Raw genomic sequence first — 24177 nt, forward strand, 5'->3', positions numbered from 1 at the left:
TGGTCATACTCCTCAGAAAAAACAACACTATACTCTGTGTGGTTTCAGTGTTTTGCCAGAGCAAACTCAGTTATCTGCTGGAAAAATTATCAAACTGCTTCATACAGAGCACTGTAAAAAAGATTTCATTCTTACTGAACTATAAAATAAGCCAGAGGAATCACTGAATCTTCAGAAGGGCATGCCTTTTGCATAAAATTAAAACCAAGCAAGAAAATAATTTCTCAATTCTGAATAGAATTGCAAAAACGTTTAGATTGACAGCTGTATCTTTAAAAGTTTTCACTAAAATCCCATTATAATATCCTGAGGAAAACTAAAGTCTTGCTACTTTTTTCCCTCTCAACAATATCAGTTTACAGCTCAACAACACAAGGGTGGAGGAGGAAATTCCTTTATTCCCACCTTCAAAAAAAAAAAAAAAAGGTCCTTTTCAACAAGCTTTAGTACAATGACTTTGTCATCAACTGTTTGCAGGAAACATCTCACATTTTTTCCTTCTATGCAATGAGTTTGATCCCAGCAGGTTGACTTAATTTTGTAAAGAAGAAAAAAAAAAGTCACATACATATGAAAGGCAAAGAAGAGGCAAAAGCGTCGGTCATGTAAGAAATCCGAAATCCCATCAACCTCAGTAAAAGTACCCACACAATGCTCACAGAAGATGCAGGCAATGTATAAACACAAGACCAAACCAATTTGGATTTAAAAGTGAGAAAAGGCATATATGACTTCACCAAATAACATTAATAAAAGTAGTGAAATAGCTTACTCCATTCTGACAGAGTGCCAAATTTATCACCGCAAGGAGAAAATAACAGCACATGGGCAGCATTCCCACTATGAGCCTGGACTAACATAGATTCCTAAATATCTTCTTAATTTTGGTTGTTAAAAAGTACTGCGAATAAATTGGCTTGCAGCAACAATGCTGCAACATGCAAGGGCAAGTATTTAAGAACAAAAATTAAATCTTTACTGTTACTAATTTCCTTTAAGAGGTTTTCTGTAGTGAAATGCTGTTCCTGATGCAGCTTTCTGATGCTGCTTCTCTTGGTAACTTCCACTGACGGCAAATAAGCAAACTGCTGCTCCCGTTTGGGAAGCTCTGCTCTTCCTTTGAAATAACCAGTGGTAATGCAGTAACTCAGAGCCGTTTCAGAGAAAGTAACACTCTAGAATGAAACAGAAAGGCATGGATGTATTGTGCTTTTTGGTTGCCTGCATTAACCCCTGCAGAAGCATGTGTCAGGCGAGATCCTGGGGCTTTCCTCCCCAAAACCATGGCACTGCTCCTGGTCTGCCCTCTGTGAGGGGAAGCAGCACTGTGGGAGGAGATCAACAGTAAGGTCAAGCCTTCAAGGTCTCCTCCTGGCTTCGTGTTCTGGACGAGTGTTATGCATGCCATCTATACATATCCGATGTTGAAAACGCAGATGCAGAATTTATCAGCAAAGTGAAAAGACTTGCCTCGTAACTGCATTCCAGGAAGGCTTTTGTAAATGTAGGCAATATCTCAGGAGTAAAAATGTAATTCAATCAAACAGGTCTAAGGTACAACACGAATAATTCTGTGGTGAATCAGACTGAAGGACTGTCATGCTGACAAGAGTCAAAATGTTCTCCTCTGCTGCACCACCGCATCTGTATTAACTCTCCAGCAGCTGGCGGGGTTAGTGACACTGGCTGGTGCACACCCGGCAGCAGAACTCGGTTCAGCTGATATCCTTCTGGTGGGTTCTCCTACTGCTCCTGTCACGTACCTCGTTACATGTTAAACACACAGCTTCTGTGAGCAAGACTGGAGAAGAGCCTGGGGAAGAGGAGACTGCGAGGAGACCTCATGGCGGCTGCAGCTTCCTCACAAGGGGAGGAGGAGGGGCAGGCGCCGAACTCTGCTCTTTAGCAACCAATGACAGAACCCGAGGGAATGGCAGGAAGATGTGCCAGGGGAGGTTCAGCTTGGACATCAGGAAAAGGTTCTTCACCCAGAGGGTGCTGGACACTGGAACAGGCTCCCCAGGGAGGTGTCACGGCCCCAGGCCTGACAGTGTTCAAGAAGAGACTGGAAAACATCCTCAGACACACGGTGTGAACTGCGGGGTTGTCCTGTGCAAGGGCAGGAGTTGGACTCGATGATCCTTGTGGGTCCCTTCCAACCCAGGACATTCTATGATTCTGTTCTATGATTCTATAAGACACCTCCAGTATCAGCTGAACACCCAGAGCACTCCCCTGGACAAAATGAATCAACCTTCCTCTCAACCTCACATAGATCAGACAGTGACCAGAGCTGGGAAGGGTTTAGGATACATACAGTTTACTCTTGTTTGGGACCCTGACACCCAGCGCCAGCAAATACTTCAAAGAGAAACTCATAAAACACTGAAAGAAGTTCTGAGGTGGCTGCAAGACAAGTAGGTTAAAGGTGGAGGGAGAGGACAGCTGGCCCTGCAGTACAAGAGACTGGGGATGTTGGCATTCGGGAGGGAAAACAGAGGCAGTGCAAGAGCAACCCAAAATGGACAACACGCTGGTGCAAGAGCTGCTTGCCCCTCCTGAGCGAGGACATGAGCCAACACCATTGCCCTAGCCGAGCCCATGTCCTGGTCAGTCCCCTGAGCAGAGTCACCTGCTCCAGGGGGATGTTGGTACCTTCATCTCCACACCTCCTCCCCAGGCTTCAGGAAAGGTAGCACCCTGCCCTGCAACTCCACAGACATTTAATTTTTTTGCTGTTATCTTTGCAACAGCCAAACCAAAGAAGCTCTGGCAACACTGTCACAGACTGCAGGAAATACTGAGAGAGACTAATAACATATTTCCCTGTTCATCTGTGTTTGTTGGCACAGAGGAAAATCATCGAGTCTTCTCTTGCCAAACCATACCCATTGGCATTACTGAAAGCTTAGGCCTTGGGTTTGAGTAATTTGGTGTTTTAGAGGAGGGGTGGCTTTTATCAGAGTTTTTCAGAGAAGGGCATAAACCTCAGCGTTTGAACAACAAGAACAACAAAGGCTCCAGAGAAGTCATTCTTCCAGACTCTTCTGATCTTTACAATACACTGTAAATCTAAATGTTTTTGTTAGTTTTTAACTCTTCAGCCCAGGAGTTGTTCTGAAACTTTAAAGAAGAAAAAAACAAAAAAACCCGAACACTTAACAAGCCAAAAATTCTTATCAGTGAAGCTGCTCTTCAGTTAAATAAGAGAAGACTTTACTCATTCCTTAGGGCTTCTTGTAAGCTGAAGAAAAGAAGGATTTGGTTTTAGTCTCTTTATGAGACTTTTTTCCTCTGGAGAAATTTACATCATCTATAGCAAGCTCATACCAAGCCCACATAATCCAAGTAAATCTCAATTTACTAGAAAAAGTAAACTTTGAATACTGTTCTACAGCATGAATTATTACCGTTTGCTGTTTTGCAGCTCACTGATGTCTAGCAACACACAAAATCTGTTCCACCAACCCAGACTTAATCATATCACCCATCGCATAGTCCCAAACATGAAATGCAACAGAGGAGTGGAGGCCTGTTTCCATACTGTCCAGCTGCTTAAAATACTCAAGGTCCTCACCAGGAATAGCCTGAGAAATTTTATCAACATGACCCACCACAGTGGATTTCCTCTGCTGCTGGAGCCCACCACCACGTTCTTAAAGAATGAAACCATCAAGGCACTACAAACTCCTGGCATCATGCGTAGCAAAGTGAAGTCCTCCTGCCATGAAAGTGGGTTGCTTTTTCCTTCTTTAAAAAATTAATGTACCCTATTTCAAGCTCACATTTGCCACAATAAGAACTGCAAGTCCTGCAGTGTCTCCTCTTTTATTTCCCCACCTCCCTTCTCTCTCCCAAGGAAATTAAAGTATTCATTAACTCCATCAACTAGGAAGAAGATTTAAATGGCATGATGCATTTCTGAACGCAGCTGCACTCTGACAGACGGCTGATGCCAGCGGGATGTTGGGCAAAGCACACGCGTACACGAGGCCTTTTAACCACAGAGTCAGTCCCCATCCGTAAAATACAGCTGTCCCACTGTGCATTGCTGTTACATTCCTTCTAAATTCACAGCACCTAAGAATGAACAGCCGAAAGAGCTGGCAGAGCACTCACAGAGGTAACGTGGCATTTTGGTGTTCAGATGCTCACTGCTCACTCCTCCAGTCTGGACCAGCAGCTACACCTGTGCCTGGGGGACACAAACCCTCTCAGAGAAAAGCGGGAGCCCAGACCTCTGCTCTGATGTTTCACGCTTTTTTCTGCAGAAGCGTCTGCAAGGAGCAAAGCACTGAGGAATCAACCTCTCCCATGAAAATGACAGGGGGGGGGCACAACCTGAGCCCGACCCTGCCGTCCTCCAGCAACCATGCCCCGTAGCGGGAGTGCTGGCATGTGTCACGAGGCTAACGTGAAGGGAAAGGCGGCACATTGGTAGAAGTGCTTTAGTCTTTAATTATCTCAGATTCTCGTCATCTGCAGATGAAGACTTCTGGCCAATGCAACTTGGCCACGGCTTTAAATGCCATCTGTCTCTCAGCTTAATGAACACTGGCATAAGTAACCTCCTCTCACTCTCCTTCCACACTCACCACTATTTTAAATAAAACTACGCTGTTGATGTGATGAGATTTTCTAACGCATTTTTTCCTTTATTTTTTGCCTCTGGGGTGGTTACCAGTCCCTAACATGAAGACAGACACACCCACTGTAACACCTGCACCTGCGGGATCCTAATTCTATTTTCCATTCTGCAGAAAAATGTCCCAGAGGCTTGGGAAGAGGAATGCTTAAATGACACCATGCACATGCTCTCCTGTGCCCCCACAGATCTACATCCCAAGCAGCTGATGATCAACTGGCAATATCCACTTGAGCTGTCTTGGAAAGTCCCTTTTTTCACAGCACACACTTCCGAGAACACAGGGTGTTGGCTTCATTTCCCTTCGAAAAGCTTGTGATAATCCACAGTCTTGGAGCACGCAAGAGAACAGCCTTATCATCCTTTCCTTCCAGAAATAAAGCAGGTTTCCAGCAGGAGATGGTTTAATACAAGACCTACCCATCTTGCCACAGAGAAGTCATGTCCTTTACCTAGGGTAGCAGGATACACTGACTTGCCAGAGTCAACAAGAACAGTAGGCAGGACATGCCCAAGAGCTGAACTTCTGGGTTTCCCAAATATGTCACAAGGAGCCAAGAACAAAGAATTGTTGCTGTCGAATCGTTGCTGCTATACAGATGAGAACCCTGAATTATGGAGAGGCCTGGGGAATGAAAGAGAGGCAGAATAGCCTAAAAACGTTTTATTCAGAGCAGAAGGCATCTGATGACATCTGACAAAAAGACACGAGCCAAGACATCCCCCTACAAGAAACGGTAATTCTATCACAGGCTCTTCCTTTCAGCTCCACTAATTCTGAAAGGTTGGCTTATGTATCAGTCAATTCCAGTTTGGCTTAATCAACAAACACGACCTGGGACAGAACCATAGCATCGGTCACTGTCATACCTTCACCCACCTCCAAGAAATCAGCAAAACCTCTGTGGAACAAACTGCCACTCAATTATGGGAAGTCATGCCTATGTGATAATAGTTTCACAAACTGGCTCTAGGACTCTATAAATATGCCAGTAGCTGTTGTCAGCTTTCTGGTGACAACCTCAAATGCGACTTTTTTTTTTCCCCCAAGGCTGATCCTCCTTGAAATTTCAAAATTACCTGAGCTCCCTGCTGCTATCTCTAAATTAATGAGATGGAAAAATATTTTCAAGAAGTTTAAGGGCTTAAAATACATCCTGGCCAAAAATGTCAACTAATTAAAAGTTATTTTTAATTTAAAGTGGGAACTATTCCCTAGAAATCTCTGTCAATATACATTCTGGTCTGAGGGTACCATGCCATCTCTATTCTCATTAATCAAGTTGATAAACACTACAATGAGCATAAATCTGGGCCTTAACAAGTATATCACCCCAGAAAGCCAAACAGGCCACAGCATAGGGCTCTTGAGAGTGCCCATCAAAAATGCTGTTAAAAGGCCTCATTTTCAGAAGGAGAACGGGCACTTCTTCAGGCTGTTCTTTTAAAGCATTCCAGGTGAAATAACTCAAATCCAAAAAAAATTGCCCAAAAGTCTGGCTGCTGCTCACTGAGGATTTAGAAGGGACTCACATGGACTCCAGAAGCAGAGCAGAAGAATAAGCTTGCATTGACAAGAAGACATATGAAGGAAGCTAATATGTTTCTGTTTGACATTTTTAAGTTAAACAAAGCCAGGAATGGAACCAGAAGAGCGTAAAAGGAAGTACAAACTACAGCCAGCCCAAAGATAGTGATGTGAAGCACCGTGGAACCACGGAATGGATGCAGAACAGTCTCAGGCTCCTGCAGGGTGAAACAACAGCACCTAAAGCCAGCACAGGTTCTTCTATGCTCTTTGGATCTCACTAAATGACCAAAACAATTGGTCTGATTAAGCCAATTTCAGTATATTCAGTATTTCCACTGCTTTCACAGTAGAAAAATACAGAATTGCTGTGAACGGTTTTATGGTTGGACTTTCATGATTCTAAGGATCTTTTCCCACCTAATGATTCCATGAAAGTACTGAAAACACGCAGAAAAAGGGAAAAGACTTGAAAGAATCGGACCACGACTCCGCGTGAATTTTTGACGATTGCAACCAGCAGGAGCGAGGAACAATGAAGGGTTCGATCAGTCTCACTCAAGCCACATTAGAACAACGCTGCTGGGAACTTGCCCTGGTGCGTGAACAGTCGGAACAATACGGCATTGAGACCTGAACGCATTTGAAGTCTTGTGGTTGCATCTCCTCCTCGCGCACCTGGTCCTCCAACCCTTCCTTGAGACTTTGGTGGGCCATAGTCCTCCTCTCCTTGGTGAGAACAAGCGGTGCCAGCAACATGCGTACTGAAAACACAGGGACAGCTGGAACATCAAACCACGGCACAAACCACAACGGCCTCTTCACCTGGCCTGTACTTCAACTGCTTTAAAATCAGGTTAAGTGACTCTAGGGGGTTACCGATAGTATTTTCCATAATAACATGCGGGTTCTCAACACTACCACCAGCAAAACCATTTTCTTGTGCTCACTCCTGGGGCAGGGTAGAAGCTAATGGGGAACTCTAAAATTGGAAATCAAATGACCTATTTAAGAGGAAAGTTGATAGAATAATATTTAAAGATTTGAGACTGGCTTCACATTGTCTTCCTCACAAAGCCACAAGAACGCTGTGATAAATTCCTAACAGAAAAAAACTAGAGAGGCAAAAGTTTTGTACAAAAACTGCTGGTTGAACCTCACCTGTTTTAACAAAACCATTTTTTTTTTCTTGTGGCAAAACTGCAACCTTTATTAATAGCTTTATACTGAATCAATTAGTTTGACAGTGGGGTTTGGTGCAGGATGCTAATACAGGTGTACATTTCAGCTGGTTCGTATTTCTTGACTACTGTCATCCTGAAGCCTGCCCAAGAAGAGTTGTTAAAATAAAAGAAAACTTCTTAAAAGTGAAGCTTTTTCAAAGATGGGTGAAACTGGGTTGTGTATCAGCAATCTTATTAGGGAATTATTCTCAACTGGCACTATTAAACTTGCTCCACGCTCAACGAGACACAGAAACAGGGCACTCCAAGCACCTATACAGATGGCGCTGCATTTTTCCCTGGAGTGCTGGGGAAAAAATGGCTGTTACTAAGCTCAGCTCAATCAATGCTGGTGCCGCTGCCCCAAACAATGAGGCACAAGATGTCCACTTGAGTTCTTGGATTTACTGGACAAAAAATAACAGCTGTGATGTCAAATATCAGTCCCTGAGAAGGGCCGTTAGGAAGGAAGCTGCATATGTCCTCATGCGCATTTGCATTTGCACCCAGGCCCAGTCAACAGCACAAACTGTCATGCTTAATAAGTTACTCCGTGATTGAGGTAGTGGTGTTTGTGGTTTTGGTGTTTTTGTCGATTTTTTTTTTTGTTCTGTTTAAGCCGGTACAATTCTTATGTGCCTCCAGTTTAAAGGTATTTTGCAATTATTAAGGCAGGAGATAGTTTTTCTCACTACTCTAGTGAACAGTTAAACTTCAGCTGCTAGAAAGGGAATAAATGACACAGACATAAGCCAGCTTTTACTCGTAGAACTACCACCCTTAAAAAGCTTTCCTTATTCATGCAAACATTATACAAACAGATGTTATATCAAGCAATACAAAAACATTTTGAAAAAGTACATAGAGTGATGTGAATCTAGCAACTTACGCACAGAAAACTTTGTTCTTTTTCCTTTTTAACACCAAGAACATGGGAGAGGAGGGAAATTATGATACTCAGAGACACAAAAGAGATCAGTGAAATCAATGGATTCTGGAAAAAAAATCCAGATGTCTGAAAACATCACCTTCTCCTGGAACATGATTCATCTCTTTAGTCAATTAGATAAAGCTGGAAAGAAAATTCTAAAATGAACAGGACACTTTCATGATTCAGTAGTACATTCCAAAGTTTTCCCAAGCACTCACACAGGTCTTTTAAAGTAAAGTACTTCTGAAGATGTACATATGTTTTGAAGGGAATTTGCTCTATTTTAAATGCTTTATTGTTTTTCTCTGTTATTAATAGGGAATTAAAGAAATTCTCTCTGCTAAACCAAATATAGGGTAAATTCTCACTTTTGCAGTATATTGCATGTAAGTATCATATCAAATAATATAACACTTGAGTCTTGTTACGTTTAAGTATTTTTACTACATTTCTGAAGAATTACTCTGAAAGCACAGTTCTGCTTTCTCCTGTAAACCCAGTATCTTACTGTCATGAAATAAACAAAAAGTGAAACTCTGAACACTCATCAATTATTAAGTCAAAAGATCTCTTTTTAAAATTAAGGATGGCATGATTTACAATTGTAATGGATTACTGAAGATCATTCATCAGCAAAAATAAGTCTATAATTTGTATTGCTAACCTAGAATCTTAACATGGAAAATGCTTCCTCTTTTTTAATTCATTTTGTCATAATACCAGAATAACCAAGTACTGTGAATATGATTATTTGGGAGACAAGAAAAGGAATGACATAATCTAGATTTCTGTAGTATATAATTTTGAACAGTAGTTACAATATGATTTTTTAATAAAATAGGATGAGTCTTCCAGGAGCAGCTGAAATTACAGTTTCAGCACCCTGTGCCTGAGTGAAGTTTGTAAAATAGCCCTGAAGATCTTCCAATGTAGAGATGAAAAAGGAAGAAACAAGAGTTCCATTTTACAGCTGGGAAACTTCTGAACTGAGGATTGAGACTTGTTTTCAGGAAGGAGAGAGATACGTTCACGGTCTCCTAAAGCCGCTGTGTGCAATGCATCTTTTTCAAAGCTTTGTACACATTTCAGTAGTGATTTACCATGATTCTCACTTGGTCACAGAAAACGGTACTGGAAGGGCCCTGAGATGCCAATTCCTGCAGTCAACCACAATGGTTATGATGACAGGTTACCACTAGGCTATTCTAAAAAATCTTCCCAATCTGAGATATATTAGGTGACCAACTCTCTGGAAGCACCTTTCACGTTTCTTGGACCGCAGAGGTAGTTTACCAACTCAAACCAGAAATCTCGTTTTCAGATGGCTGAGGTGAAAACCAGCTCTAATTGACCTACCCCAGGACAGAGGAAGACCACAACGTTTGCTTCCTCCTTGAAGACTAGGCCACAGAATCATTCTCCAGGTCCACCTCCATCAAGCTGTGCTGTGAAGTATGTTCTTGACAGCAGAAGAATCCCAGATAGGAGAGTTCATAGAGTATGGACTTTGCTCAACTGCATTCGTCTTGCCACAAGTAATTACTATTTATCCTTCACAAGGATGAAACAGACTGATGTGGAATACTAATTTACCAGAGCAATGCAACCCAAAGTCTGACAATTTTTTAAGCAGAAATAACTTAAAATATTGGTGATACAAAGGAAAAAGTACCATTTTGGCATATGGCTCAAAAAGAATTACATATAGATATAACTGCATTTGCTGGCACTCGTTCAGTGCTGCTGTTATATTTCATAATTAAACTTAATTGTATATAGCTGTACTCTAGTGATCTAGGTCAGCAGTCAATTAAAGAACATCACTCTATAGAGCAAATGCAGTACTCAGGTAAGTGAGCATCATCATAAATAAGCAGGCCAATTTTTTTTTTCTTAGATAATTTGAATGACAAGCATATTCATATCAATTTATATAGACTTGCTCCTAGTGGGTGAGTTTTTGAAAGGACTTTTCCTCAACGACTCGTGAGTCCAGAATTTTGCTAGGGTGCCTTCAGTAAAGTTTGGCATTGAAATAAATACAAAGAGTCAGCCTAGAAATGTAAAGCACAAAACAAAAAGTTGCATCAAAGAAACACAGAATTTCAGATGGACTTCAGGCAGCCCAACAACAGGCTGAGCCCAAGATGTGCCCCTTCAGCACGAACTGCAGGGACAGACAGCCACCAAAGCTTTTTACTTTTTTTAAAGGGAGGTGAGAAAAAGATGAGACAATTCTGGCAGCTTGAGTAAACCTGTTTACCTCACGACCACAAATGAATCAACCGCTTGTCAGCTGAAGTGAGAACTGCCTGAGAATCAGCACCGCAGCACGTTGACCAGAGAAAAATCACGCTGTGAATGGTAATAATAGGGACTGTTCTAGATGTTGCATTATGTGGCTCTTCGTGTCTTGCAATAAATGCAGCATCAATAGCACTTGCTAAGTCAGCACGTGTTTCCAGTAGCAAAAGTGAGTTTTGCAGTTTAGACAAGACCAACCAGGCACGGATTAACTTATCCCATGATCAAAGTATACATCAAACTGCTCAGGATTCTGCTGGGTGTACTTTTCATGCCGAAAGCCATATGACCCTGTATTCTTCACTTAGCTAAAACTCTGCCTGAAGTCAACAGGAGTTTTGGGTAATTTAAAAGGACTGGGAAGTTATGTACTGCGCATCCACAGAGAAGTAAAATAATTATCAGCTGCTACTTATCAGCACTATTGTAAGACATCTATAAATATGGCTTAATTTACTTAAGAGCTCACCTGGGGTCTGTACTCTCTGGACTGGTGCTTGAAAATTAATGTGAAAAACAATGTATAAGTTATCTAAAGACAATATCTGTATGTAATATTTTAAATTTGTGCAAACTTACTTTGGCATAGTGTATCAAAGGGCAGCAAGTGGACTGGCACTCAGATATAAAATGAAGATAAACTGAACAAAAACCACTCAATACTAACTGGTCAGAAATACTTACAATGAATACACTTAAATCAACACAATTACAGCTGTAATAACTTCATCCTCTGCTGTGTGCAGGGACATAAAAGCTATGATCTAAAAATACAGGAAATAACTTGCACTTTTTAGGAAAAAGAAATACTTACTACCACAGATAGTGATGCATATATACCTTCCTTGGGTTCCTGAGGCTGGTGAGGCCAGAAAATGTAATTGTGAAAGTGAAATAAATCCCTGTCAGACACGCAAAACCTCTGCAAAACACTTACACAGCATGAATACAAATTGACATACCAGAGCTATGAGACAATGCTAGAATCAGAGGATATCACTAGAACTTTGAGCTGCTAATCACAGCTCAAAATAAAAAAACGTGTTTATTGCATTGGTAAAATCACAACTGGGGGATCAGTTCTATCTCTTCTAACATTAGGCTGGTACTTATTGCCCTAATGTACATCTTTTGGGAGCTGACAGGCGATTTGTCTTAATATAGAAAACAAACTTCAGTATGATGACTGCTCTTTATGGCTAATGATGAATGTTATCAGTAACTCAAAACACTGATATCCACAGTAGCTGCCTACCTGCCCACCTCAGTAATAATTTCAATAACTTTTCAGGAAGAGACACCAATGTTAGAGAAGTTTACACTGCAGTGGTCCTAAGCAGAAGTCAAATAAAAAGAAATAAAATATTTAAAACTCATGGTTCGCTGTTACTGAGGAGTCTAAAAATAGACAGACTTGGAACAAAGATACAGGAGATTTTCGGTTCAAAGAGGGGAGTCCAGGAAAAATTGAGATGGCCATGAAAAAAACATGCTGATTAAAAAATAATTACGTCACGGGCTCCTCAGGATCCTACCAAACCCCCTCCCCGCTCCCCCCAGCCCGGCCGGCTCCCGCGCACAGCGGCCGCCCCCAGGGAGGGCTGCGAAGACCCCCGCCCCGGGCCCCCAAAGCGCAGCCGAGGCGGGGGAAGAGCCGCCCCCCACCTGCGGGGGGATGCGCACACAGACCCGGCTTTCTGTACCCGGCCCCCCCGGCCTGCCCAGCAGCCCCCAGCGGTCCGCGGCCCCCCGCACCGCCAGCCCCTCCCGCCCCACGCGTGGGGGGTCCCGCGGACGCGGAGCTGGCGGGCACGTCTCGTGTGGGGGGTGAGGGCAAGGGCAGCAACCCCCTCCCCTCGGCATCACCCCTTCCCTCTTCCCCTCCCGGCATTTTCATTCTCCCTTCCCCTCCTCGCCTCTCCCTCCCTGCGTTTCCATCTTCCCTCCTCGCCTTTCGCCTGCGCCTCCTCGCATCTCTCCCGACCCCCCCCTTGCCTCCCCCACCCCGCTTTGCTTCCCACCGCCCCGGCATTTCCACCACGTCCTCCCCCCGCCCGGAGCCCGCCGAGGGCCAGACACAACTTGCCGGAGCCCGCAGCCACCGCCGCCTTCCCTTCTCTCCGCACCCGGAGCAGCGCTCACCCCCACACGGACAGACCGACCGACAGAAGGACGCGCGGACACAGGCGCAGCCCCGCGCACGGAGGTACCGCTCCAGCGCGCTGCTGCTCCAGCGGCGCGCAGCCCCTGCACGTCGGGTCCCCCTTCCTCCTCCTCCTCCTCCTCCTCCTCCCCCTCCTCCTCCTCCCCTTCCCTCCTCGCCCGCCCCCTTCGCCGACGCCAGGAAGAGGGGGGCAAAGCCGCCGCCCGCCCCGTCCCGTCCCGCCCCGCCTCGTCCCGTCCCGCGGGGCGATGCGCCCAGCGCGGGGGATCTGCGCATCCCCCCCGCGCTCCCCGTCCCGCCGCGGTCGGGTTACCGGCCGGCTACGAGCCCTCTCCTGTTACGGGTGCCCGCGGCGGGCGGGAGGGGAGGGAGCCGAGCCCCGGGGGGGCCGGGCCCCGTCGGGAAGCGGCGCGGCCCCGCGGCCCGCCCGCGGGGGGTGTGCGGAGCGGGAGCTCTCGGCGCTGGCAGCTGCGGGGCTTTCCTGAGGCGTGGGTTTCGGATGTTTTTGCTGTTGGGTGGCGGTGGTGGTTTTGTTCGTTTGGGTTTTTTTTTGTTTTGGGGGGGGGAGGGGGGGTGTTGCGTGTTGTTTGGTTTTTTTTTATTTTTCGGCTTATGGGTGTGGTCTGATTATTTGTTTATTTTTTAATAAAATATATGCAGCGGAGCTGACTTCCATGGCCGCCTTGAGTATCCCCTTGGACCCCTTTCAGCGTTCACAGTAGGTTCTATGCACTGAGCAGCAATCTCATCAATATTTATAAATATTTCAAAGGTGGGTGTCAAGACGATGGGACCAGTGGTGCCCAACGATAGGATGAGGGGCAACAGGCACAGCCTGAAGCACAGGAGGTTCCCTCTGAATATGAGGAGAAACTTGTTTACTGTGGGGGTGCCAGAGCCCTGGAACAGGCTGCCCAGAGAGGTTGTGGAGTCTCCGTCTCTGGAGGCATTCAAAACCCACCTGGACACCTTCCTGTGTGATCTGCTCTGGTGAACCTGCTTTAGCAAGTGGGTTGGACTACACGGTCTCCAGAGGTTCCTTGCAACCCCAACCATTCTGTGATTCTGTGCTTCTGGCAAGGATTTTTCTTGATCTGCCACCCTGCCTGTGAAGAACTTCTACCTTTTATTTTTGGTTTCAATACAAACTTGATTATCCCCTCACCACTAGTGATGGAGATGAGGAACAGCTCCTAACCTTCTCTTTGAGCTGCTCATGGGTTTGCAGACCTCCACTGTAATCCTTTTACATCATTTTCTTCTCCTGGCTGAAGAGCTGCAGATTGCTTATGAGGACCTCTGTCCATACATTGCACTGTTCTGTACCTATCCTTGATTCCCTCTTGAACTTCATTCTCATCTAATAGATCCTTTTTGACATGAAGAAATACACAATATTTAAAATGTGGGCAAACCATGGATTTATACAGTGGCATAATGATGTTTTTCTCTTAACAGTATTTTATGAAGAATTTTTGAGCACAGAGCTGATGTTTCTGAGGAACTGCCTGTCGTAACCCCGAGATTTTACTCCCACAATGAGCAGTTTAGAGCCCACCATTTTAAAATATTGTTTATCCATATGCACAATTTCACATTTTCCTACACTGAATTTCTTATATTGCCCAGCCAGCCCCCTGATGTCCTTGCGTAGTTCTTCACAGTCTTTATTCTTACCACTGACTTGAGCAAATGAATACCACTGATGAACTTTGCTATTTCATTCCATTCCCAGGTAAGATATGAGTACCCTGAACATCACATATCTCAGCACTGACCCTTAGAGAACCTCATACTGTTCAGCACCTCCGTTCATTGTGAGAACTTGCTATTTATTCCAGTACTTTGCATTTTATCTTCTAATTACTGAGCTATACCAGGGCTTTCCCTCTTGTTGCTATTGCTGCTTAGTCTCCTTTGTCAAGAGCCTTTTAGAAATCCAGTTAGATAAGGAAATTAGATCACCCTTATCCATAGTTTTGTTGACCCTTTTGGAGACCTCCAAGAAGTTTGTTTAAGGCAGGACTTTACTGAAGCAATGTTGACTCTTCTCAGATAGATTGCATTAATCCAAGTGTCCTTTAGTTCTAACCCAATTAGCATCTCTCTATTTGCACAATAAAGGCATGAGGTTTGCAAACCTCTGGTTCTCCAGAGTCTGCATTGAAATTTAGTGTCACATTTGCCACTCTCCCCTCTTCGGGTTTTAAATAGGAGGTTACATGGTGCTGTTGATAATTCAGCTGCTGCATCCTTGGGTGAGAACTCAAGGGCACAGATGCTCCACACATTGCACGTTGCTACCTGAACGCCATGACAGTGAAAAAGGCTTATAATAAAAGCTAATGGTATAAGGATGCAGATGCACACATGCATAACTGCAGTTCTGCAAGCTGGTGCTATTAATGTAAGTAAGAAGCTATCTTACTAATTAACTATATATCACCACGACCCTCCTTGCAAATGTATGTGTCTGAAAGCACATAGGAGTATGGTGCAGAAAAAAACTCACCAAGGCTTTTGACCCAGGGAACTGTTTGCCATTCTCCTTATTGGGAGCCAGCTGTTTTCTCTTTTTCATACTTTGTTGTAAATTTTCTGAATCAAGTATGGCCTTTTTTAATGCATATTTTTTACTCACCACTAGCATTTGGCACAGGAAGGAGGAAGGGAGACCAGCTCTGAGCAGGGGTATTTCAGCTGCACCAGCCAGGAATTAATATTCCTGGACACCAGGAGTGTCTGCAAATCCACAGACAGGACTACCTACCCTTTGTCCTTCTGGGATATGGTGCAGCTGTGCAGGGCACGTGCTCGAACCGCAGCACAGCTCCGTTCATCCTGCTCACAGGGAGCGAAGGAAAGCTGCACCTCTGGCACCTGCTGCAGCAGCTGTGCATGGACGAGCATCACTGCTCGTGCCCACCAGCCTGCCACAGGTGCAGGAGTCCGCGCTCCCACAGACAGGCGTGCTAGCCAAATGGCAACGCGGGGCTGCGGAGGAGAGCGGGAGGAGGAGGAGAGTGGGGATTGCATCCCTTTTGGATGTCTCGCAGGTCTGACCGGGTTTGTTGGGTTTTTAGAAACTTCAGCTGCTGGAAAGAGACTAAGCCAGTGATCGTGAGTAAGGGAGGGAGGAAAATAAATTACTTCTTTTCAGTTGCAGAAAACTTCAGAACCCCACAGAAAGGTCCCCTTCAGGCCTCAGAAACATAATTAAAATAAGTATAGTGCAGTCTCATGCTTTCTGAAGGCCTCAAGTTTTGGAGGCTGGCAGTACTGTACTGTAGAGAAAAATCTGTGATATTCATAGCAACCAAAGATATTACACCACCAAAGAGGGAACTTCAGATCTCCTCTTGCTGGGTTCCCACCCCTCTGCCCTTTTGTTCCAACAGTTGTCTTCTGTTCCTCTCCTGCTTCCTGGCCTCACACAGGATTGAGCTGAATTGCATGACTGCAGCACAGATTTTGTTCCATTAGATAAAGTGATATCATAAATGACACTGATATCATTTGATTTTTTTTTTTTCTTATGACATGGATGCATTTACTTAGTATCAACTAGGTAGCATGACTAATATGCCACAGAGTAAATCAAATGTGATTTCACTCTGTATATTTTAATGAGTTTTGCCCATTACTTCTAATTTGCTTTTCCAAAAGTTACAACAGCAGAAGAAAAATTATGAGTTTTGTTTGGTGATGTATTTTGTTAATGCTCTGTAATTACAGAGGGCTTCAGGTAGGGGGAAGAAAGCATTAATCTTTGCTGGAGTGCAGCCTTTCCTAATTTTTACTGTGAAGCCAAAATACCTTTACCTAAGTAATGAACTGGAAGATTAGTTGGTATTGTCCTAAAAGCTCTGAAAGTAGGAAGAGTATAAAGATCAGCTGCATTAACCCAATATTTGTCAATGAGAGTAGTTATTTTTAGCTCTCAAATGACAGTTACTCACCTGTCATTCACTTTAAGGCCTTCTTTATGTGCTCTGTGAACTGGAAAGAGATATGTCACACCCGGCATTACCTCATTCCTCCTCCAACAACTGACCAATGTACATCCCATGGCTGTGCTGAACATGTCGGAAAAAACTATGAAACCAGATCCTGAGATTAGTGTGACGTTCTTGGGAAAGCTCAAGGAAGTGTGATGATGTATCCAAACTTCTGCTTGTAGGGGGCTGCAAAACTGAGGATGTTTTTCTATATACATAGGCTGTGGACAAGAGGACTAGTGCCAGTGAAGTCAGTGGGAACTGCAGACACTCAGCACCTCTGACAACTGGGCCACATGGTTATGTGAGACCTTGTTATTATACAAAAAGGCTCTTTTTTCTACTCTTTTTTTTTTTCTCTGCCACATAAGCTGACCTAGTTTACAACCTGCTTCTGTACAGATGTGGGCAGAAAGAGGACAGAGCCATTGCCAACAAAGAGTGCCTGGAGTTAGGAAGGGGAAGAGACACAGGGCAGCTCAGGATGGGGAGATAAAGAGAAGGAAATGAAAGACAAAGATGTTTGAAGGAGAGGAGAGAGAAGTAGGGAGGGAAGAGAGCAAAGCCATATGTGTATCTGCTGCTCCTGCTTTGTCCAGGAGGCAGAGGCGTTACTCAGAGTCTTTCTTTGGGACTTTGTGCACAGTTTCAGTGAGGCAGATTTTTTTACTGTTATGCAGCAAACCTTCAAATGGAGAGTAATTCAAAGGGGGTACCTCTTCCTATTAGGAAGAAATTCTTTCAGGCTGCTGTTTTACAGCCCAGCACACTGTTCTTGTTCTCTATGAACTCCCAAAGATGCTGAGAGCAGTGCAGAATAAAGGAAGGAAAATACTGTGATAATGATGCTGGATATGCCAGGCACTTTTATAGCATTTATAAAATGAAATGCAGGCCTGAAAGGTGATGCCTGATCTGGTAGCCTCCACACTGGATTTCACTGAGTATGAAAAATGAGTTTTGCTTGGGATGCAGATATTTCAGTGTCTCAGATTAGCTGTCAGAAATTTTGTGATTAGATTCATTTTCCTTTCCTTGTGGTTCTGGTTATTTCTCTGACTGCAGAATAACATGCAGATGAGCTGGATGAGGGAATGCACCGGCTTGCAGTAACGTGTGTGAGATCAAAATGGTGCTTCTGTGTATTCTCTGTGCGTTTATAAAACTAATGAATACAGAGATCCATCAGTCAGTTAGCAGAAGAGCTGTGGCAAGTTTGGAGGTCATATTCATAAATGCTTTATATTCAGTACAGAGATGAAATGTTGAGTATTACAGAGGCTGGTGGGGAACTGACTGGAGATCCCTGTTCTATTCCTGGTGTTGCTGATGTCATACGATGTGACTGAAGACAAGTCACTTTCCCTTATTTGACTATATGAGTTGTTGAATTTTAGGACAGGGACTGCCTGTTAGTGGGTGTTCACAGGACATAACAGGACCTCAGTTGTGGTTAGGGGGTTTGAATTCTAATGTAGTATGAACTTAAAAATTATTTTCTGAAGTTATTCGGCTGACTAACAGGCTCATTTACACACATCTATTATGTGGTAGGATAGCTTGGCAAGATCTCTATCAGCAACTCACTACATGAGTAATCTCATTGACTTGAATGTGACTCCTTGAGTGAGTAATGTTTTAGTACTGGCTCCATAAACTGTTTTAGTCATCATCAGCTTATAAACTACATGCATAGCCCTGCCAGCACTTACCACACAGTGTAATGTGTTTTACTGCAAGCAATTCTGTCACAGGACTAATACCCAGTAGTAACTGTTTGCGTAATCTATGCCCACATGAAGAACGTGCTCTGCTCTTCAGTTGCAAAACCAGCCAAGTTTCACTGGCATCGTGTTCTCTTTGGTTCACAGGAACTGTTAGTTTCCCTCCACAAGAAATCCAAAGAAATAGTCAGTACTCGTGATATTGCACGGTAGAATATTTTTTTATTGCAGCTCATGGGGATACTGCTGCATGACTGACTCATGGCTCTCCCTCCTTCTCATGGAAAATGCAGTCATTGCAAATCTGGTGCTGTAAGGTTTCACTTAAAGCTCTTTACAGTCTTACCCCAGCTAATGTTTCTGCTTTGATTACTCCTGCCTTATCTTAGTCTCTTTGTACCCTCTTCCACAATAGCCTCTGTTTCTTTCCCCTACTGTGGGATTTGTATCTCCTTTCTGTCTGTTCCTTTTCCTAAGTGCACAAAAAAACCCCCATTCAGTAGTATCTCTCTTTTATTCTACAAATCCTTCTTTCAAGTCTGCTTCATCAATAACATGGACATAAGGCAGTCCTGAAAGATGGCTTGCCCATGTCCAGCTTGCCTGATTGAGCCTGAAGCTCCTCAGGGGCAGGGAGTGTATATCTATATATTTTCTGGATTACTGAGTGCATAGGAAGAGCCATATAAATATAGCACTACTTGTTACCACAGCGTTGCATATTCAACATTTATATCAACTGCTGGGGCAAGATAATCACAGACTACAGTACTTCAACAATTATGCACTGTTGCATATTGTTCCTCCAACTAAATGGGCATAGCAAAAAAGATTTAAAGAGCAATCATTATTTTAGAAATAGGGAACCTCTGTAACTCTTCTGTACAATACTTGAATAGGATATTCTCACAAAGAGCATTTGTGAACTAAAGAGCTTGATCCAAAGCCCAATGGAGGCTCTTCCAATGCATTCAATGAGCTTTGGATTAAGTCCTTCCTGAGGAACAGATGCAGGGCTTTATTCACTACCACTAGAACAATAAAAATGACAAGACAAAGAATAAAGTTGTCTACAGAGAATAAAGCAGTGTTGTCCTGCAGCAGCTTAAATACATTAGGCTTCATAGTTAAAAGAAAGTCCTGTAAAGTTAATAAAATTGTTTGTGTAGCCCATTCACAAAATATACAGTGCAGAAATGTTTAAATATCTAGACATAAATACCCAACCACAGTGTATTTCAGTGACTATTCAACTTCTCAGTATTTGCAAGAGCTGAGTTATAAATGTAACTACAAATTCCAGTTGTGCAAACAAAGATAACACAGAAATTGTTAGTTGCCATTAATCATCAAAACTGGGATGGAAGAGAGAGCTGGAAATTTTTTAATGCTATGGCTCTTAGATGGATCCAAAGTGTTTACTGAGACCTCGACTAGAGACAGGCTTTCCCTTAGTAAGTTTATCTCATTCAACATAATGATTTCTTATCTGGCTGGTAGATGTTATCAAAATGTAAGCAATAGTGAGTGTTGCGGAGCAGAGACATTTGCCCCTGCAGGAAAAACTGAGGTCAGAGTCACCCCAGGAAAAAGACTACAACAAGGGAGACAAGCAACTGTGGGAGACACAAGAGACCAGACTGAAGTAAAAGTGGCAGCAAATGAGAAGAACAATTAGCAGAAACTGAGCCTGGTGGGAACTTGGGACTTGCAGCTGAGAAAAAATATGAAGGGAATCTGATCAGAGGCTTTCAAGAGGTCTGGTTAGATCTTGTAAAGAGCTCTATTGGGAGAGAAAGAGAGTGAAAGCAGCAGCCAAAACATACCGTTTTTTTTAAACACCTGCATGGATTCATGTAGGAAGTAGAAACTGGGAAAGGAGCCTGGATTATGAGAGGTTGCAGTCATAGCAAAAAAGACCCTCACGATGAATATGTGGAGAGACAGGCGGATTTTGAAAGAGCTGAGTAACTGGCATGGTTTGATACAAGAAAATGCAATGAGCAGAAAAGGACATAACACAAAACTTTTTGTACCAGGAAAGAGATAAGGGAATAAAAAGCTGATGAATAATGTTACAGAAAACCATTTCTGTAACTGCTAAAAGTAGTTACTATTGCAATGGTGTCAAGTGCCTCCACTTGGATGGGTCATTTGCTGCAGGGTGGCTGGCAATACTAGAAATGTTTGAAAAAATCAAGCCTACCTGCAGGTCCTCAGAAAGTCAGAAACAAGTGGATAATATTAAAAGAATAAATTTTCCCATCAAACATGACAGTTTCCTAAAGATATGTTCCTTTCTTGAATTAGAAAGGGAACAGGCCCAATGAGTAAACCTGTGGCCAACCTGAAGGACTGACTGTCTCTGCAGTAAGCCAAGGTCTTAGCTTAACAGCGTTTTCCGATCACCAGAAGTGAAATCATGCAAATTGAAATTGTAATGGGATGATATGACAAGCTGATTATAGGCTGGCTAATTAAAAATCCACAGTATTCTGTATGGAAATCTAGCTCTGCACTACGAAACTGCTATGCATTTTAATGTCTAACTTACATATTGCTGGATCAGATGATCTTGTTTGTCTTTGGAGATGAAGGCAGGTGGGCGTGTTTTTGCACAGGCATCATAGCCTGACAGTCTTGTTACTTTGCTTTTACAGTTCCCATGCAGAGCCACAGAAATAAAATCACAGCGCCAGAGGTCAAATATAATGGCTCTGATCGCTTTCAATGACTGATGAGCCTCTGGCTTCCCTGACCAATGTTGCCTGCCTCGGTCATGACATGAAGACATGCTTGAAAACAATTAACAGAGGCCATAATTGAAAATGAACTCGTAGCTGTGTGCTGTGACCTGCAGTTCAATAACTCAGATAGATCCTCCTCTCTGTTACCCAGCCCAGCTCTTCTGTCTTCTGCATAAAGCGGGCTGTGGCAAGGACCAGGGATGGAGAGCACGACCTGGGAAAAACAGTGATAAGAGCTGGCAGAAGGGAACTAAGGAAGCATCAGCTGCAGAAAATAAACTATTCTACTCCTTGAAACTGGTTTGTAACTTGGCCTGAATTTTCCCTGCATAAATACCTCTGAATTTCAGCAGCACACCTCCATGGCTGACATGGCATCAAGATACATCCTAGACTGCCCGAAGGGTCAGGGAGGAGGGGATATGAAGCCACACAGGCTTACACTTTGAAAGGTGACCAGAGACTTCTGCTGTCTGGCCTCACAGCTTCAGATGCACACGCTGTGCAGAAGAAGCATCTCTTTTTTAAACTGTTCCAGAATGCTGGAACTATGAAAGCCTCTGTCATTTTCAGTTACCTGTTAAGTTTTTGGGCACAGTACATTTATGGCAGTGGGTGGAGAGGAAGGATGAAGGGAAGGGGTTGGATCCTGGACCTATTTGGTGGGGTTTTGTTGTTGTTGTTGTTCGTTGTTTGTTTAAGCAGCTGTCCAGTGAAATTAATTAATCTTTCCAGAGTTTCCTGGGCTCACTTTAGGTTCTTTGGTGATACAAGCATTCATAAAACCAATGAAAGAACAAGTTGAAGTTCTATATCTCTGATAAATATTCCAGTAAAATAGCAGCATCCTTTTCACTGCAAGACAAATTCTTTCAGCCTATTGCTGATTCTTCTATGTTGAAATTAGGAGTTGTTCATCAAGATAATCTCCCAGACCCCTGTACAGCAGTGTTGCAGAGATTCCAAATGGTGTATACGTATGTCTTCTTCCTTGTTATCAGTCAGCAGTAATGATGGTGGAAAAATAAAGAAAAACAGCTGCACTTTATGCTACTCTCCCCCACACATACACATTCTCCTTTTTGAGCAAAAGCTGCAGGAAAGGCTCAGTAATAGAGTACATGGTATTCTGAACCTGCACTCCAGAAAGTGCTGAAGGAATAACAGGATGTGTTTTAAACACAGCAATGAAGAGGCAACATTTTGCTATTTGGAAAAGAAGGAAGAAACATAAGAAACTCCAAGATCATTCATAAACTTCAACTTGTTCAACAGCAGGTCCAGCTTGGCCAGTTCTGAGCACATTATATGGGGCAGCTCTTTTTGGGGACCATATTTTTCCTTTCTTGTAAGGGAGAGTATTACTTAGCTTCATGACTAGGATCAAGTGTAACACTTGTTTACTGATCCACATCTTGACTTCACTAATTGTGAATGTCATTACCTACTAAATATAAGAGTTTTCTATGCTTTATTGAAACCTGTGCGGTTACCATTGACTTAAACTATACAGTCAAGAGCACAGTCTGGATCAAGGAGGAGTTTCTTGCTTCTGTGTTAATAGTTTGTTAAAGTTGAAGGGAACTTCATGATGGCCCAGGTCTCCACTTGGAGTGAGTAGGCTGTTGAAAATACCAGATATATACATATCATCAAAAATATTGCCAGTAGGTCTGCATAGGCTCTTTTCAGAGTTAGTCTAAAATTGGTGGTTTTCTTATATGAAAATAATGTTGCTCATTTGACTGGTGATAGAAAGGACAGTTGTTTTGGATTTGTCTCAGCCAGTGCAAGCTCAGAAGAGTTTATATCCAGCTGCTCCATATAGTCTTTGCCTCAAACACCAAGTTTCTCCCTTCCACAGATTGTTAGCAAGTTATTAAAGAAAATTTCAGAGTTTTATCGTTTGCTATGACCAAGTTAATTTTCTTCCATGCTGATAAGGATACTCTCATGGACTTTATTGACTTTACTGTGCTAGTATTTTGCTGATTTTTCTTACACTGCGTCAGTGGCAGCACTGAGTCAGCCTCCCTCTTACAAAGTTCTGTCATTAAACCTCCTCCTTCAGCAGGGGCATCATTATTAAAAAAATAAAAGACCTCTTTTTTAAAACCAAGGATAAAACAATGCTAGGTCAAATTTTGCTCTGCCTGGTGTTAACACTCCCAAGCATTGCAAGCACTGCGTTATGAAAACAAATTGCATCTTGCAGTCAGTGAACAATTTTTCCCCTCTTCCTTAAGTATGTCCTTAACTTAAGCCAGAGAAAGTTATGGACTGATTAAACCCCAGCTCAGAGCTTTCCCAGCAGTCCTAGAGGACCTGCTTGTGATACGTGAGCTGCCACGGAGCGATACTAACGCAGAGCAGAGCACTGACCGCAGCCAGCGCGAAGTACCCGGGAACGCTTGTGCAAGTCCACGCTCCAGCTGCAATCAGAATGATCCAAATATTTGCTTCAACCATAACATGAAAGTTTCATTTTGACAGCTTTGCATTATCAATTTGAACCTTACTTTTGTTGTTTGTGCTGTAAATTATTTGCCTAAAGAAAGGTGGATTATCACCAACTAATACCCCTGAGTACATGTTGATTTGCTACTTTATGTGGGTTTCACCTAAAATTTGGTCAGTATTTTTGACAGCCAAGAGTCTGAAATTCTGTCCCATATTGTTCATTCTAAATTGTCAACGACAAGCAGTCAGATTCATATTTGTTGTTTCTTAGCATGTTTTGTTTTGTTTTGTTTTGTTTTTAAAACATCAGGTCAGTCCAGCCCCTTTTGGATTTTGTTAGCACTTAAATAAAAACTGCGGGAAGCCTGGATTTTGAGAAAATAATCAATGTTTTTTTTAAAATGGTAGATGAAACTAGTAAATATTATATGAAAAATCTAAGAAAATGTTTTC

General features: G+C 43.1%; 1 protein-coding gene across 8 annotated transcripts in view; it reads right to left on the bottom strand.

The window, feature by feature from the left end:
• Positions 1-24177, bottom strand: part of PALM2AKAP2 (PALM2 and AKAP2 fusion) — a 271664-nt gene that overhangs the window by 87112 nt on the left and 160375 nt on the right. Inside the window, exon 1 of one of the 8 annotated variants that reach the window (XM_065655383.1) lies at positions 13109-13163. The exons of 5 other annotated variants lie outside the window; for them this stretch is intronic. The gene's annotated coding sequence lies outside the window, so the exon portion shown is untranslated. Of the gene's footprint in view, positions 1-12717; positions 12893-13108; positions 13164-24177 lie in introns of those variants that run through there. 2 more of the 8 variants (XM_065655382.1, XM_065655381.1) reach the window with 2 other exon arrangements.

This window comes from Caloenas nicobarica, chromosome Z (assembly GCF_036013445.1).
Source record: "Caloenas nicobarica isolate bCalNic1 chromosome Z, bCalNic1.hap1, whole genome shotgun sequence".
Lineage (NCBI taxonomy): Eukaryota > Metazoa > Chordata > Aves > Columbiformes > Columbidae > Caloenas > Caloenas nicobarica.